Here is a 19,240-nt window from a genome sequence, read left to right as displayed (position 1 = left end):
AAGAGAGCATAAGGTGTAAGGAAGGGATCCAGTTTCAGCTTTCTACATATGGCTAGCCAGTTTTCCTAGGACCATTTATTAAATAGGGAATCCTTTCCCCATTGCTTGTTTTTCTCAGGTTTGTCAAAGATCAGATAGTGTAGATATGCGGCATTATTTCTGAGGGCTCTGTTCTGTTCCATTGATCTACATCTCTGTTTTGGTACCAGTACCATGCTGTTTTGGTTACTGTAGCCTTGTAGTATAGTTTGAAGTCAGGTAACATGATGCCTCCAGCTTTCTTCTTTTGGCTTAGGATTGACTTGGCGATGCGGGCTCTTTTTTGGTTCCATATGAACTTTAAAGTAGTTTTTTCCAATTCTGTGAAGAAAGTCATTGGTAGCTTGATGGGGATGGCATTGAATCCATAAATTACCTTGGGCAGTATGGCCATTTTCACGATATTGATTCTTCCTACCCATGAGCATGGAATGATCATCCATTTCTTTGTATCCTCTTTTATTTCATTGAGCAGTGGTTTGTAGTTCTCCTTGAAGAGGTCCTTCACGTCCCTTGTAAGTTGGATTCCTAGGTATTTTATTCTCTTTGAAGCAATTGTGAATGGGAGTTCACTCATGATTTGGCTCTCTGCTTGTCTGTTATTGGTGTATAAGAATGCCTGTGATTTTTGTACATTGATTTTGTATCCTGAGACTTTGCTGAAGTTGCTTATCAGCTTAAGGAGATTTTGGGCTGAGACAATGGGGTTTTCTAGATATACAATCATGTCATCTGCAAACAGGGACAATTTGACTTCCTCTTTTCCTAATTGAATACCCTTTATTTCCTTCTCCTGCCTAATTGCCCTGGCCAGAACTTCCAACACTATATTGAATAGGAGTGGTGAGAGAGGGCATCCCTGTCTTGTGCCAGTTTTCAAAGGGAATGCTCCCAGTTTTTGCCCATTCAGTATGATATTGGCTGTGGGTTTGTCATAGATAGCTCTTATTATTTTGAGATACATCCCATCAATACCTAATTTATTGAGAGTTTTTAGCATGAAGGGTTGTTGAATTTTGTCAAAGGCCTTTTCTGCATCTATTGAGATAATCATGTGGCTTTTGTCTTTGCTTCTGTTTATATGCTGGATTACATTTACTGATTTGCGTATATTGAACCAGCCTCACATCCCAGGGATGAAGCCCACTTGATCATGGTGGATAAGCTTTTTGATGTGCTGCTGGATTCGGTTTGCAAGTATTTTATTGAGGATATTTGCATCAATGTTCATCAAGGATATTGGTCTAAAATTCTCTTTTTTGGTTGTGTCTCTGCCCGGCTTTGGTATCAGGATGATGCTGGCCTCATAAAATGAGTTAGGGAGGATTCCCTCTTTTTCTATTGATTGGAATAGTTTCAGAAGGAATGGTACCAGTTCCTCCTTTTACCTCTGGTAGAATTCGGCTGTGAATCCATCTGGTCCTGGACTCTTTTTGGTTGGTAAGCTATGGATTAAAGACTTAAACGTTAGACCTAAAACCATAAAAACCCTAGAAGAAAACCTAGGCATTACTATTCAGGACATAGGCATGGGGAAGGACTTCATGTCTAAAACACCAAAAGCAATGGCAACACAAGCCAAAATTGACAAATGGGATCTAATTAAACTAAAGAGCTTCTGCACAGCAAAAGAAACTACCATCAGAGTGAACAGGCAACCTATAGAATGGGAGAAAATCTTCACAACCTACTCATCTGACAAAGGGCTAATATCCAGAATCTACAATGAACTCCAACAAATTTACAAGAAAAAAACAAATAACCCCATCAAAAAGTGGGTGAAGGATATGAACAGACACTTCTCAAAAGAAGACATTTATGCAGCCAAAAAACACATGAAAAAGTGCTCAGCATCACTGGCCATCAGAGAAATGCAAATCAAAACCACAATGAGATACCATCTCACACCAGTTAGAATGGCAATCATTAAAAAGTCAGGAAACAACAGGTGGTGGAGAGGATGTGGAGAAATAGGAACACTTTTACACTGTTGGTGGGACTGTAAACTAGTTCAACCATTGTGGAAGTCAGTGCGGCGATTCCTCAGGGATCTAGAACTAGAAATACCATTTGACCCAGCCATCCCATTACTGGGTATATACCCAAAGGACTATAAATCATGCTGCTATAAAGACACATGCACATGTATGTTTATTGTGGCACTATTCACAATAGCAAAGACTTGGAACCAACCCAAATGTTCAACAATGACAGACTGGATTAAGAAAATGTGGCACATATACACCATGGAATACTATGCAGCCATAAAAAATGATGAGTTCATGTCCTTTGTAGCGACATGGATGAAATTGGAAATCATCATTCTCAGTAAACTATCGCAAGGACAAAAAACCAAACACCGCATGTTCTCACTCATAGGTGGGAATTGAACAATGAGAACACCTGGACACAGGAAGGGGAACATCACACTCTGGGGACTGTTGTGGGGTTGGGGGAGGGGGGAGGGATAGCATTAGCAGATATACCTAATGGTAAATGACGAGTTAATGGGTGCAGCACACCAGCATGTCACATGTATACATATGTAACTAACCTGCACATTGTGCACATGTACCCTAGAACTTAAAGTATAATAATAATAAAATAAAATAAAATAAATAAATTAAATAAAATTCAAATAATGCTAAAAAATAGAAGAAGAAGAGAGCAGCAAAGTATTAGATTATTTTTAAAAACAATAGCAGAATGCTTTTCAAATATGAGAAAATATAAAAATATCCATCTAGAGGAAAATCCAAGATCTCTAATCAGATTAACTCCAAATAAGTCTATGTCAAGGCATATTATAATCAAACCATCAAGAAGTAAAGATAAAGGGAAGATCCTGAAAGCAGCAAGAGAAAAGAAAGAAAAAATCAATTTTAAGAAGAGTTCCAAGAAGGCTAGAAATCAAACATCTTTAATCAGATTAACTCCAAATAAGACTACACCAAGGCATAATATAATTAAGCCATCAAAAATTAAAAATAAAGAGAAGATTCTGAAATCAGCAAGAGAAAAGAAATAAATCAAATGTAAGGGAGTTCCAATAAGGCTATCAGCAGATTTCTCAGTAGAAATACCACATGCCAGGAAAGAATGAAATGATGTAGTCACCGTGTTGAGGGAAATAGAACTGCAAAGTAAGCATACTATAAATAAAAATGTTATTTAGAAATGAAAAATGAAGACTTTTTCAGACAAATAAAAGCTGAGGGGGTCCATTACCATCAGACCTTCTTTACGAGAAATGCTACAGAGAGTTGTTCAAGCTGAAATAAACAAGGAAATAGTAATTCCTTATCAATTAATAATTACCATGAATGTAAATGGATTAAATTATCCAATCAAAAGGTAAGGAATAACTTAATCAATTAAAAAATAATAATAATGTATCCAACTATAAGCCACTGTTAAGGGAAGCACATAGACTGAAAGTGAAGGAATGGAAAAAATAATCTGTACAAATGAAGACAAAAAGAGAGCGGGAATAGCTATATTTATATCAGATAAAACAGATTTGAAGTCCGAAACTATAAGAAAGGAGAAGGTCATTCATTATATTACGTTAATGGGGTTAATCAAGGGAATATATCATTTATAAATATATATATATATAAAATCCAAAATTGGAGCTCCCAAATATATTAAACAAATATTAATAGATAACTATGAAGGGAGAGGTAGACTGTAATACAACATAATTCAACAGCACAATTAAAAATTATTAACCATTTTCAAGTGGGACTTGTCCCTGCGATGCAAGGATGCGGCAATATACGCAAGGTAATAAGTGTAATACATCACATTAAGGGAATGATGAAGAACAAAACCATGTGAACATCTCAATAGATACAGAAAAAGCATTTAATAAAATGTATCGGCCGGGCGCGGTGGCTCACGCCTGTAATCCCAGCACTTTGGGAGGCCGAGGCGGGTGGATCATGAGGTCAGGAGATCGAGACCATCCTGGCTAACACGGTGAAACCCCGTCTCTACTAAAAATACTAAAAATTAGCCGGGCGTGGTAGCGGGCGCCTGTAGTCCCAGCTACTCGGGAGGCTGAGGCAGGAGAATGGCGTGAACCCAGGAGGCGGAGCTTGCAGTGAGCCGAGATCGCGCCACTGCACTCCAGCCTGGGCGACAGAGCGAGACTCCGCCTCAAAAAAAAAAAAAAAAAAATGTATCGTATTTTCCTGATAAAAGCTTCAAACAACGTAAGTATAAAAAGAAGTACTTCAACACAATAAAAGCCATATATAATAAACCCACAGCTAATATCATCACACTCAAAAGGGAAAAGTTGATAGCTTTTCATCTAAAATATGGAACAAGACAAAGTGTACTCCTGCTACTACTAATTAAGAGGATACTGCAAGTTCTACCTAGAGCAAACAGGCAATAACAAAATGAATAAATTGTATCAAAATTAGGAAAGAAGTTATATTGTTTGTATCTGCAGATGACAGAATCCCATATTTAAAAAACTCTGAAGACTACACAATAAAACTGTCAGAACTAGTCAACAAATTTAGTAAAGTTGTAAGGTACAAAATAAATATACAAAAATCAGTAGTATTTATATATGATGACAACAAAGTATCTGAAAAAGAAATTTAAAAAAGAAACATTTGTGATGACTACAACATGTAAAATAAAATACTTCTGACTAAATTTATCCAAGGAGGAGAAAGAACTGTACACCCAAAACTAGAAAACATTAATGAAGGACATTTCCAAATATATAAATAGACAGAAAAAATTTAGTGTTCCAGGATGAGAAGAATTAATATTGTTAAAATGTCCATACCAAAGTGATATACAGATTTAAAGCATTTACTATAAATATTTCAATAATCTTTTTTTCCACAGGAATAGAAACAAAAATCCTAAAATTGTTATGTAACCAAAAAAAAAGCCAGAATAGCCAAAGCAGTCTAGAGTAAAAATGAAAAAACCTAAAGGCATCACACTCCCTGACTGTATTTGTCTGTTCTCACACTGCTAATGAAGACATACCTGAGACTGGGTGATTTATAAAGAAAATAAGTTTAATTGGCTCATGATTCACCATGGCTTGGGAGGCCTCAGGAAACTTACAATCATGGTGGAAGGGGATGCAAACATGTTCTTCTTTACATCACGGCAGCAAGGAGATGTGCCAAGTGAAGTGGGGGAAAAGCCCCTTATAAAACCATCAGATCTCATGAAAACTCCCTCACTATCATGAGAACAGCATGGAGGTAACCGCCCCCATGATTCAACTACCTCCCACCAGGTCTCTCCCACAATATGTGGAGAACCACAGTTCAAGATGAGATTTTGGAGGGGACACAGCTATACTATATCATTCTGCCCTCGGACCCTTTGAAATCTTATGTTCTCACAATTCAAAACACAATCATGCCCTCCAACAGTCCCCCAAAGTCTTAGCTCATTCCAGCATTAACTCAAAAGTCCAAATCCGAAGTCTCATCTGAGAAAAGTAGGTCATTTCTGCCTATGAGCCTGTAAAATCAAAAGCAAGTTAGTTACTTTCCAGATACAATGAGAATACAGTTATTGGGTGAATACACCCATTCCAAATGGGAGAAATCGGCCAAAATAAAGGAGCTACAGGCCCCATGCAAGTCCAAAATCCAATAGGGCAGTCATTAAACCTTAAGTTCCAAAATGATCTCCATTGACTGCATATCTCCCATCCAGGACATGCTGATGCAAGAGGTGGGCTCCTAGGACTTTGGGCAGCTCTGACCATGTAGTTTTGCAGGGTACAACTCCTCTCATGGCTGCTTTCATGGCTGACATTGACTGTCTGCAGCTTTTCCCGACTCATGGTGCAAGCTGTCAGTGGATCTACCGTTCTGGAGTCTGGAGGAGGCTGGCCCTTTTCTCACAGCTCTACTGGGCAGTGTCCCAGTGGGGACACTCTGTGGAGGTCCAACCCCAAATTTCCCTTTTGCACTACCCTAGGAGAGGTTCTCAAAAGAGTTTTCTGCCCTTTGCAGCATACCCCTGCTTGGACATCCAGGCCTTCCCATCCATCCTTTGAAATCTAGGTGGAGGTTCTCAAGCCTCAATTCTTCTCTTCTCTGTACCCACAGGACAAACACCAAGTGGAAGCTGCCAAGGCTTGGGGCTTACACCCTCTGAAGCCATAGCCCCAGCTGTAACTTGACGCTTTTTAGCCATAGCTGGACTAGCTAGGACACAGGACACCAATTCCCCAGGCTGCACACAGCAGGAGTGCCTGGACCCAGCCCAGGAAACCATGTTTTTTCTCCAAGGCCTTGAGGCTTGTGATGGGAAGGGCTGCTGACATGTGAAGGTCTCTGACATTCCCTGGAGACATTTTCCCCATTGTCTTGGCAATTAATATTTGCCTCCTCATTACTTATGCAAATTTCTGCAGCAGACTTGAATTTATCCTTAGAAAATGGGTTTTTCTTTTCTATTGCATCATCAGGCTGCAAATTTTCCAAACTTTTATGTTCTGTCAGCTCTTGAATGCTTTGGAATTGAACAATGAGAACACATAGAAATTTCTTCTGCCAGGTACCTTAAATCGTCTCTCAGGTTTACAGTTCCACACCTCTCTAGGGCAGGGGCTAAATGCTGACAGTCTCTTTGCTAAAGCATAACAAGAGTCACCTTTGCTCCAGTTCCCAACAAGTTCCTCACCTCCATCTGAGATTACCTCACCCTGGACTTATTGTTCATATTAATATCAGCATTTTGGTCAAAGCCATTCAACAAGTCTCTAGGAAATTCCAACCTTTCCCACATTTTCACTTCTTCTTCTGAGCCCTCCAAACTGTTCCTACCTCTGCCTATTACCCACTTCCAAAATCACTTCACATTTTTGGGTATCTATACAACAGCACCCCCACACATGGTGCCAATTTACTATATTAGTTCATTCTGATGCTGCTCTTAAAGACATACCAGAGACTGGGTAATTTATAAAGGAAAGATGTTTAATTGACCACAGTTCAGCATGACTGGGGAGGCCTTAGGAAACTTACACTCATGGCAGAAGGGTAAGCAAACACGTCCTTCTTTACATAGCAGCAGCAATGAGAAATGCCAAGGGAATGGGGGAAAATCCTCTTATAAAAACATCAGATTGCATGAGAACTCACTATCATGAGACCAGCATAGAGGTATCCACCCCTATTATCCAATTACCTCCCCCTGGGTCCTTTACAGAACACGTGGAGATTATTGGAACTACAGTTCAAGATGAGACTTGGGTAGGAACATAGCCAAACCATATCATTGATTTCAAAATGTATTACAAAGCAATTATAATCAAAACAACATGGTATTGGCAAAAAATATCCTCTTCCCCCCAATAAAAACAGACACATTAACCAATAGAACAGAATATAAAGCCAAAAGATAAAGCTACACATCAATGGTCAATTAATTTTTGTAAAAGTGCCAAGGACGCACGGGAAAAGGACAGAATGTTCAAAAATGTGAAATAACTGGACATCTACATGCAAAAGAATAAAATTGGACCTTACTTCACGCCATATAAAAAAGTCAACTCAAAATCAATTGCAAGACTTGAACGTAAGACCAGAAACTTTAAAACTACTAGAAGAAAATTTAGGAGTAAAGCTCCATCATGTTGATCTCAGTAATCTTATTTAAAATTTTATTTGATTTGTATAACTTTATGAGGTACAAGTATTATTTTGTTATATTGATATATTGCAAAGCATTGAAGTCGGGGCTTTTAGTGTCTATCTATCAGCGATTAGCATACATTATAGACATTAAGTAATTTCTCATCACCCACCCTCTTCTAAGTCTCCACTGTCTGTTATTTCACACACTACCTGTATGTGTACACATTACTAAGCTCTCAATTATAAGTGATAACGTGTTGTCTCTGTGTGTATTTCAATTAAAATAATGACTTCCAGTTTCATCTATGTTGCTGCAAAAGACATAATTTCATTTTTATGGCTGCATATGGTGTTTCATTGTGTATCCTTTGCCCACTCATCATTTGATGGGCACTTAGATTGGTTCCATATCTTCGCAATTGTGAATTGTCCTACAATAAGTATGTAGATGCAGTTGTCTTTTTATATAATGATTTATTTTCCTTTAGATAGATAGCTAGTTGTGAGATTGCTTGATTGAATTTAGTTCCATTTTTAGTTCTTTGCAAAATCTCCAAAAATTTTCCATAGATGTTGTACTAATTTACTCTTCCACTAACAGTGTATAAGTGCTTTCTTTTCTCCACATGCTCACTAACCACTGTTATTTTTTTCTGTTTAAGAATAGCCATTCTTACTGGGTAAGATGATATTTCACTGTGGTTTTAATTTCTATTTCACTAATGATTAGTGATGATACAAACTTTTTTTCATATTCTTGTTGGACTTTTGTGACTTTTTTTTAAAACAAATTCCTACCGTGTCCTTAGACCATTTTTTAATGGGATTCTTTTGTTGTTGTTGTTGTTGACTTGTATGAGATCCTTGCATATTCTGGATATTAGTCCTCTATTGGATGAATAGTTTGCAAGTATTTTTTCCCATTCTGAGGATTGTCTCTTTACCCTGTTGATTATTTATTTGCTGCACAAAAGATTTTTAGTTTAATTAAATTCCATTTATTTTTGTTTTCATTGCCTGGGCATTTGAGGTCTCAGTCCTGTATTCCTTGCCTGGACCAATGTTCAAAATAATTTTCTCTAGATTTCTTCTGGTAATTTATAGTCTTAGGTCATATATTTAATTATTTAAAATACGTCTTAGTTGATTGTTGTATATGATGAAAGACAGAGGCCTCATTTTATTTTTCTGCATACAGAAATCCATTTTTCCCAGCATCATTATTGAAAATGTTGTCCTTTCCCCAGTGTGTGTTCTTGTTGACTTTGTTCAAACTTCAGCTGACTATAAGTATGTGGCCCTATTTCTGGTTTCTCTATTCTGTTCCATTGATCTATATATCTATTTTTGTACCAGCACAATGCGGTTTTGGTTACTGTAACTTTGTAGTATAATTTTATATCAGGTAATGTGATGCCTCCAGCCTGCTTTATGCTTAGTTTTGCTTTGGATGTCTGAGTCCTTTTCTGGCTCCATATACATTTTAGGATTATTTTTCCACTTCTGTGAAATGTGATGTTAGTATAATGATAGCAATCACATTAAATCTCTGGATTGCTTTGGGCATTGTGGTCATTTTAAAGATATTAGTTCTTCTGATCCATGAGCATGTGATTATTTTTCATTTGTGTCATTTACTACTTCTTTCATCAGTGTTTTGTAGTTTTCCTCTTGGTTAAATATATTCCTTGTTATTATTTTTGCATCTATTGTAAATTGCATTGCATTCTTGATTTAGTGCTCAGCTAGATTGTTGTTGGTGTATAGAAATATTACTGATTTTGCATGTTCATTTTGTATGCTGAAACTTTACTAATTCATTCATCAAAATCTAGGAGGTTTTTGGTGGAATGGTTAGGGTTTTCAAGATATAAGACCATATCATCAGTGAACAGGGATAATTTGAGGCCCAGTTTTCCAATTTGGATACGTTTTATTTCTTTTCCTTGCCTGATTCTTCTGGATAAGACTTTCAATACTATGCTTAATAGGAGCGATGCAAATGAGCATCCTTGTCTTGTTTCAGCTTCTAAAGGGAATGCTTTCAACTTTCCCTTTTCAGTATGATTTTGGCTGTGAGTTCGCCATATATGGTCTTTATTATTTCCATGCCAGTTTGTTGAGGGATTTTTTATGATGAATAAGTGCTGAATTTTATCAATTTTATGTATCTATTGGGATTATATAGTTTTTGTCTTTAATTCTGTTTACGTGGTGCATCATATTTATTGATTTGCATTATTGAACCATCCTTGCATCCCTGGTATAAAACCCACTTGATCATAGTGTATCATCTTTTGGAAGTGCTGTTGGGTTCAGTTTGCTCATATTTTGTTGAGAAATTTAGCATTTATGTTCATTGGGGATATTGGTCAGTAGTTTCCTTTTATGGTTTTGTATTGGTCTGAATTTAGTATCAAGACCATTTACTGGATATGAAGCCATTTCATAGTGTACACATATTTCAGAACATCATCCTGTGTACAATAAAGATAAATAATTTTTATGTCAATTAAAATTAATAAATAATTCAGAAAAATAAATATTTTGAACTATATTGAAGAGTACTTATAGTAAAAAGTAAATACATAATGTAAATATTTTCAATAAATATGTAAATTCAATTTTAACAGAACAAAACAACTTTTAAAGGATAGAAGATGGATAAAGTGAAAATTTTGACAAAAAATTCATTCAAAATTAAATCCACTGGAATATACTCTAATTTTTAAAATTTATTTTTGGTAATTCCCTGACTTGCATGAACTGGCAGGAATCTACAGGTTGGTGTGTGGATGGGCTGTTCAGTCTTGAATTATCTTGGCACTATTGGTTGTGTGTGTATTGTTAATAAAAATTATGGCTGCCTCAATAATGGCCTTCCAGTGTGATACTCACTAGACACAAGCAGCCGTTTCCATAACCTCTGATAATTTAATTCTACTACAGGGTTCTTAAGAAACTGTCATGGGGTAGGTACTAGTCATGTGCACATGGCTATCCACTTCTCATGTTTCAAGCAGGATCTTAGCCTTGAGTTGACAGTCTGGAATCAATAATATACCCTGCATTTAAATAAATGTCTCAACATTTTCTAGACAGTAACCCCCAAACAGCCCAATTCATGCAAAAAGTAAAAGTGTGTGATATTCAACCAATCAAATGCTCAGAAAAATAAAGTTACCTTTTTAAATTAGAAAAACTATAATTTCCTACTCAAGGTGAATGAATACAGTGACTAGAAAATCATTTTTTCTTTACGCCTGCACGTAGTAATTACAGCTTCAATTTGCACAACTTTTTTTCCTTGTTCAGAAAAGGTACATGTTATATTATATCCCACATGCATTCTTATTCTCTCTAGAGCAATTATGTAGCTTTATTTAAAGGGCAAATAAAGCATAAAATTATACCCTTAAAAAGTAGTTTGAACTAACAGTTAAATTTTGGCTTAGAATTTTACCAGTGTATTAAATAGAAATGGAAGACAAAAATAATAACTTGTAGGATGCCGTAATCACTGGGAAAGTGGGAGAAAGGTCTTATAAAATCACGTACTGAAACAATTGAAATGGTTGATGTAATGAGAACTGAGCATGAGAGTTTCCAACAGCGAACTTCACAGCCTTTCTATCTAGTAATATCAATATCATATATGTATTTTGTTTATGATTTTACAAAGAAAAAAAGCAAATATTTTAGATATAGTTAAAAGGGACTTGGAAATAATTGGGTGAGAAAATATATGTCAAGAAAAGTCTAAAGACTTTCCTAAGTTCATACTAGTAATTATTTAAACAATAAAACTAAATCCCAATATTCTGATTCTCAATTGAAAATACTCTCCAATAAAAAGAAAATCAATAAATTTATTGTAACTTAAATATTAATTATCAATAAAGATAATACAATCATCTGAAAGTATATTAAGTCTTCTTCTTTTTTTTTGTTGAGACAGAGTCTCATTCTGGCGCCTAGGCTGGAGTGCAGTGGTGCGATCTTGGCTCACTGCAACCTCCACCTCCCTGGTTCAAGCAATTCCCCTGCCTCAGTCTCCTGAGTAGCTGGGATTACAGGTACATGCCACCACACTCAGCTAATTTTTTTTTTTTTAATTTTTAGTAGAGACAGGGTTTCACCATACTGGCCAGACTGGTCTCGAACTCCTGACCTCAGGCAATCCGCCCACCTCTGCCTCCCAAAATGCTGGGATTACAGGCATGAGCTACCGCGCCCAGCCTATTAAGTCTCTTTTTGTTTCTTTTTTCAGCCACAATTTCCTCTAGCTTTAACCAAATCAAGGATCCCAAGTAGTATTGCTAAAGATTTCTCTCGAAATGAACTGTAAAAAGTCAAGTTGCTGCCCAGGACAAATAGACTAGGAAGCAGACAAATGTATTTGTCAAGGTTAGAACTCTTACGGAATTATTACATGATTATGGATAGTTGAGGTTTTGTTGTAAGCATACTTCAATTTCCAAAATATTTTATTCATGTCTTGATATTAATAACATATATGACTAGATGATCTTTGAGATCCTTTCCATTATTGACATTTTAAGAAATGTGAGTATTTTAGTGTTACTTATCATATGTGGAAATATGATTTCACTTTCATTATTTTTAAAAGTGCCAAAAAAATGACTGTTCTGAAAAAGAATAAAACACTATTCAATATTTAAAGTCCCAACCAATGTCAATTTACCTGGTTACCTTCTGTAGAAGCAATTTCATCTATCAGCATTTTCCTGGAGTATGCTTTCACCTCTCTGGGGGCACTTAACATTTCATTCTGTATCATGGCTATTTATTTTCATGTCTCTCCCCTACTAGTTTTTAAACTCTTTAAGGGCAGAGTCTGTATTTTATTCATTTTATATACCTCTAGAACCACTATGCTGTCATACATATAGGAGGCATGCCCTGTGAAATTAATGAATGAATGCCATTAAAAAGTCTGTACATCAAAACACACAGAATGCAAAGATAAATCAACCTGTCATATATGCAATTCTAGAATAGCATTATCTTTTCTATAGCAGTTCTTACATGTGATGAATCATGATATAAAACTGGACATGCTTTGAAGAACATTACCTCATTGTTGATTTATTCATTAAGCTATAAATTTTTATAAGAATGAAACTAAATGTAATCCCTAAAGTAGTCAAAAAGAAAATATGATCATGGTGTATTGTTCTAGTAAAACAGCCCTGATACACTAGCTAAATCAATATACAATATGCTTTATTTTCCATTCTAACATAAGAAGAAAAAATGAAGCTTACATAAATTATGGATAATTAATGATCATTTATATTAATGTACTGTTGCACAATATACTTGGGAGAGTAAGTTTGTATAATATGTTTGAATGCCCGTTTAACAAAACCAGAAACATTTGTGCATTATTTGGTTCCTCGGCTTTATATATAGAAAGCTATATAAGACAACAATTAGCATGAAAATCTAAATGTTTTATTTGCAGTATTCTTTATTATAGTAATAAAAATAAAAATGACCCATAGGTCCAGCAATGAAAAATGTTTTTAAAATCATGATTTTATAAAATGAATACCTACGTAGTTACCTAAAAATATTTATGTAAAAGAATATTTAATGATGTGCAAAGATGTTTAAAACTTAATGCTTTAAAAAATGAAATTATAAAGTAGCATGTTAAAAAAATCATATGTAAAATCTTAACAAAACAAAATGCTAAAAATTTAATTAATTATTTCATAAGAATATAGTAATAACCTTTTATTTAATTCACTCACCTTCATGTCTACTATTAATTCCTATGTCATTGTTGTTCACCAAAGTTCTGATGTAATGTGATTCAGGAAGTATAATTATTTAGTCAAGATAGTGAATAATAGTATGTCCTAGTAAGCTTAGAATAGAAAATAAAATACAAAATCAAATCTCTCCTCCATGTTTGATATAATGTGTGCCTTCTTGTTCCAGTGTGACTCAAATACATTAATGAATATAATTTATATAGAAGGGAAATTTCTGTTTCATATCTTCTTTATGACCATCAATATGTGATCTATTTTGTATCCACTAGGAAATATTTAGTCAGCGTCTACTCCTTTCTTTGAATGCTAGGCCAACTGATGCTGATAATAAAAAAAATCAAGAGTACAAGTAATAGTTTCTGTGAGAAGGAAAAGTTGCTAAGAAAATATCATGTCGAAGGAAAGCTACTAGAATATACAATTAAGTGGTCCTTTGTATGTGTGTTTTAGGGGAGAAGTGTCCCTTGACATTGATCAAAGTTGCTCATTTCTATTCCCACTATTTGCTCCTCAAGTCTTCAAAGGCTTCCAGAGCATGAGACTAGATTGCTCATTCATCACATTTTAGAATTTCTGAAGCAGGCTGCTCAGAAAATCCCCACAATATTCAGAAATATTTTAAGAGACTTAAACTAATCTGCCCTTTGATGTTCTCTTTATTCAGATTTAATTGCTTTGAAATCAAAAGTACATCAAACATCAAAAAAAGTCCTGTATTCCTGCCCAAGTCTACATGTATTCAACAGTGGGTGAGGAGGGGACAGTCATTTCTGGATTTATAGCAACTAGAAACCATGTAACTCATGTTAACAACTTTTCCCCTTTTTAATGGAATTTTCATGGCTTAGCACCAAAAATCTCTGAAAAACTCCTCAGTCCAAAGAAATGTGTATTCTTGGACATTCTAATTTTACCTGGACATAAGAGGAGGCATAATAAACTAATTTAAGTGTTTGATTCAAAACTAGTATCATCCATGGCTGAGAAACTTCAGTCATATATACTAAGAGATCTTTGAAATAAGTTTTCTAGTTATGCTTTATGTTACAAAATTGTTACAGATATTTAGGATTGCTACAGTCTAATGATAGTGTGCTAACACACTTGATGTGTGTTTATTATGACCAGTATCATGATGAATTTTGTGCACTTTTAAAGTTGTACTCTCAAACCCCTCAAGGACTGTACAAATAAAACAAATAAAAACCTAAGAATACTAATGCTTCACTGTGCATTATAGTTGCATAAATAAAGAAGTAACCTTTGGACTAGTATCCACATATACAAGAAACTCAGTTCAAGAACATCAACAAGATGAAACAAATGATTCCATTAGAAAGTGGGCAACACACATGAATAGATATGTTTTCAAAAGAAGAAACAATAATGGGCAAAAGGTATATGAAAAAAATGGTCCACATTACTAATAATCAGATAAATACATATTAAAACCACAATGAGATATCTCACTCTAGTCAGAATGGCTGTTACTAAAAAAGTCTGGTTTCAGTTCTCTGCATATGGCTAGCCAGCTATCGCAGCACCATTAAAATAGGAATTCCATTCTCCACTGTTTATTTTTGTCAACTTTGTCGAAGATCAGATTCCTGTAGGTGTGCAGCTTTATTTCTGGGTTCTTTATTCTGTTGCATTTGTTTATGTTTCTGTTTTTGTACAAACACCATGACGTTTTGGTTACTGTAGCCTTCTAGTATAGTCTGAAGTCAGGTAATATGATCTCTCCAACTTTGTTCTTTTTTTTTTTTTTTTTCCTGAGACAGAGTTTTGCCCTCTTGCCCAGGCTGGTGTGCAGTGGCATGATCTCAGCTCACTCCAACCTCTGCCTCCCAGGTTCAAGCAATTCTCCTGCCTCAGCCTCCTGAGTAGTTAGGATTACAGGTGTGCGCCACCACACCCAGCTAATTTTTGTATTTTTAGTAGACACGGGGTTTCACCATGTTGGCCAGGCTGGTCTCGAACTCCTGACCTCATGATCCACCTGCTTCAGCCTCCCAAAGTGCTGGGATTACAGTCATGAGCCACCGTGCCCAGGCAACTTTGTTCTTTTTGTTTAGGATTGCTTTGGCTAGTTGGGCTCTGTTATTTCTTCCATATAAATTTTAGAATAGTTTTTTGTTTTTTTCAAATGTAGTGAAGAGAGATATTTAACTTATTATTTTCCTATTTGGATGTCTTTTATTTCTTTCTCTTGCCTGATTGCTCTGGTTAAGTCTTCTAGCACTATATTGAATAGGAGTGGTGAGAGCGGGCATCCTTGTCTTCTTCCTATTGTTAAGGGGAATGCTTCTAGCATTTGCCCATTCAGTATGATGTTGTCTGTGGGTTTGTCACTGACATATCTAATTATTTTGATGTATGTTCATTTGATACCTAGTTTGTTGAGAATTTTTATCATGAAGGGATATTCCATCAAACACTTTTATGCATCTATTAAGATGATCATATGATTTTTGTTTTAATTCTGTTCACATGGTTAATCACATTTATTGATTTGCATATGTTGAACCACCCTTGCATCATCCCAGGAATAAAGGCTAACTGATTGTGGTAAATTAACTTTTTCATGTGCTATTAGATTTGGTTTGACATTATTTTGTTGAAGATTGTTATGGCATCAAGGACATTGTTCTGTAGTTTGTTCTTTTTGTTATGTGTTTGCAGGCTTTAGTGTCAGGGTAATGCTGGTTTCCTTGAATGACTTAGGGAGGAGTTTTTCCTCCTCAATTTTTTAGAATAGCTTGAATAGAAATGCTAACAGCTCTTTGTGTATCTGGTAGAATTTGACTGCAAATCTACCTGCTTCAAGGCTTTTATGGATTGGTAGGTTTTTCATTAATGATTCAATTTTGCAATTTGATATAGCTCTATTCAGAAATTCAATTTCTCACTGATTCAATCTTCAGAGGTTATGTACTTACAGAGATTTATCCATTTCCTCTAGACTTTCTAGTTTGTGTGCATAGAGTTATTAATAAAAGTCTCTGATAATCTTTGTATCTGTGGGATGAGTTGTAACATTACCATTGTTTCTGATTGTGCATATTTGAAACTTCTTTTTGTTTTGTTTTTGTTAATCTAGCTAGTGGTCATTCAATATTGTTCATCCTTTCAAAGAACCAATGTTTGGTGTTAGTTTGTTCTTGTTTATATAGTTCCTCTAGGTATGATATTATTAATTTGAGATCTTTCTAACTTCTGAGATAGGTGTTTAGTGCTATATATACGCTCCCCATTACATTGCTTTTGCTGCATCCCAGAAATTTCAGTATGTTGTGTCTCTGTTTTCATCGATTTCAAAGATTTTTGTATTTCTACCTTAATTTTGTTGCTTTGCCAAAAGTCATTCAAGAGCAAGTTGTTCAATTCCTATGTAATTGTGGGGAGATCTTCTTGGTATTAATTTCTGTTTTTATTCCACTGTGATCTGACAGTACAAGTGATATGATTTTCATTTTTTTTTCAGCTTATTGACACTTGCTTTGTGGCTGAGCATGAGTCCAACCTTGTAGTATGTTCCATGTGTAGATGAGAAGATTATATATTCTGTGGTTGATGGGTGAAGGGTTCTGTTTATTAGGTTTGTTATTATTTGCTGTTTATTAGGTAGGTCCAATTGGTCAAGTGTAAATTTTCTTTCCAAAATTCAGTTTTTAGTTTTCTACCTAGATGATCTACCTAATGCTCTCAGTGGGGTTTGAAGTTTCCCACTATTATTATGTGGATATCTTAGTCTTTCCCTAAGTCTCAAAGTACTTGTTTTATCAGTGGTGTTGCTCTAATGGTGGATGCTCTAAATAGGTTAACTATCTCATTTAAGTATGGGATCTTCATGTTGAATTGAACTTTCATCAATATGTAATGCTGTTCTTTGTCTTTTTTTGCAGTTTTTGGTGTAAAGTCTATTGTGTTCAATATAAGCATAGTGACCCATGGTCTTTTTAAATGTCCATTTGTGAGACAGCTCTTTCTCCAAACCTTTACTTTGATCCAATGAGTGGCATTATGTGTGAGATAAGTCTCTTGAAAACAGCAGATGGAGAGGTCTTGTTTTTTACTCAACTTGGAACTATGCCTCTTAAGTGGGGGTGTTTACACTGTTTAGTTTCAGGATTAGTATTTATATGTGAGGTTTTGTTCCTACCATGGAGTTGTTAGCTGTTTCCTTTGTAGCTTCCATTGTGTGGTTATTTTATAAGGTCTGTGGGATAGGTAATCAAGTATGTTTTTGTGTTAGCAGGTATCATTCTTTCACTTTAATGTTTAGAATTCCCTTAGAGATCTTTTGTAAAGCTGGTGTTATAATAAATTCTCTTAGTTATTGCTTGTTTGGAAAAAGGTTTTATTTCACCTTTGCTTATGTAGCTTATATTAGTGGAATATGAAATTCTTGAGTGGAATTTCCTTTCTTTAAAAATGCTTAAAATAAGCTGCCAATCTCTCTTGTTTAGCAAGGATTCTGATAAAAAGTCTGCTATTAGCCTGATGTAGTTCCCTTTGTATGTGATTTAATCTTTTCTTTTTAAAGATTTGTCTTTAACATTGACCTTGGACAGTCTTGTGACTATATGCCTTGGTGATGTTCATTTTGTATAGTATGTCACAGATGTCGTATTTATTTCTTGTGTCAGGATGTCTACTTCTCTAAAAAATAGAGAAATTTTCTGGTATTATTCCCTCAAATAGGTTTTCCTGGCTATTTACTGTTTGTTCTCTCTCTGAGGAATGCCAATAATTCATATGTTGTCACTTTACACATTCCCATATTTCTCAAAGACTTTGTTCACTTTTTAAAATTCTTTTTTTCCTTTATTTTTGTCTGACTGGGTTATTTTGGAAGACTGGTCTTCAAGCTCTAAAGTTATTTATTTTGCTCGGTCCAGTCCTTAGATAAAGCTTTCAATTGTATTTTGAAATTCTTTTAGTGAGGTTTCTCCTTCTATAAGGTCTGACTGATTTCTTTTCAAGATGTTTATCTTTTCTTCCTTACCTGCATTGCTTCAGAAGTTTCTTTGTGTTGATTTTCAACCTTGTCTTGGATATTGTTGAATTTCCTTGCAATCCATGCACTGAATTCTTTATATTCATTTCTGAGTTTCTATTATGGTTAGGGATCATTGCTGGAGAGCCAGTATCATCCTCTGGTGTCATCACTTTGACGTTTTTCATGATGTCAGTATTCTTTCACTGGTTCCTTCTAATCCAAAGATACTAGCACTTATAAATTTTGTAATTATTTTCATGCAGGTAAGATTTTTTTCTTACTTTCTCTATAATATTAGTTGTTTCCCTGTACCTGCCTCCTAGAGGGGTGTGACTGTAGAGAGTGCTGGGTAGGGGTCTTTTCACTTTGCCTCTGCAGCCCTATGCACTTCTGTCAATAGGTTTTATATTGGGCTTGCAGTTTGACCCACAAGCTAGTAGATGGCGCGGATAGGTAAGAGCCGGTTTTGGCTGCTGTGGCTGCGAATATACTTCATTCTTGTTTACTTTGAGAAGTTCTCTGTTGCCTCAAGCAATGAGCTCATCTGTGGAGTACACATAGTTTCACCTCCCTGATCAGCCTCCGGGGGTTGGGATGGGAAAGATGACGGGGGCCAGGCTGGGCAGATCCTCCTACAGGTTCCCTGTTAGCAGGCAGAAGCATCCAGTGTTTGACCACCAGGTGCCCAGAGGTTTGCCTAGGCACGGACCCTGGAAACCTCTTTGGCCTCAAGTTTTCTGCACTGAGGGTGGGAGTGG

The 19,240-nt window shown here is 35.6% G+C and overlaps 1 protein-coding gene and 1 long non-coding RNA gene across 7 annotated transcripts in view; one reads left to right on the top strand and one right to left on the bottom strand.

The window, feature by feature from the left end:
- The window catches only part of LOC129534673 (putative uncharacterized protein encoded by LINC00575), a 403,213-nt gene that overhangs the window by 44,802 nt on the left and 339,171 nt on the right, over window positions 1-19,240 (bottom strand). The window lies entirely within an intron of this gene.
- LOC109027669 (uncharacterized) overlaps window positions 1-19,240 on the top strand; it is a 130,117-nt gene that overhangs the window by 39,590 nt on the left and 71,287 nt on the right. The gene's annotated exons all lie outside the window — the stretch shown is intronic.

Source organism: Gorilla gorilla, chromosome 6, assembly GCF_029281585.2.
Source record: "Gorilla gorilla gorilla isolate KB3781 chromosome 6, NHGRI_mGorGor1-v2.1_pri, whole genome shotgun sequence".
Lineage (NCBI taxonomy): Eukaryota > Metazoa > Chordata > Mammalia > Primates > Hominidae > Gorilla > Gorilla gorilla.
Note: the sequence above shows the minus strand (reverse complement) of the source record. Positions and strands in the feature narration are given on the sequence as shown.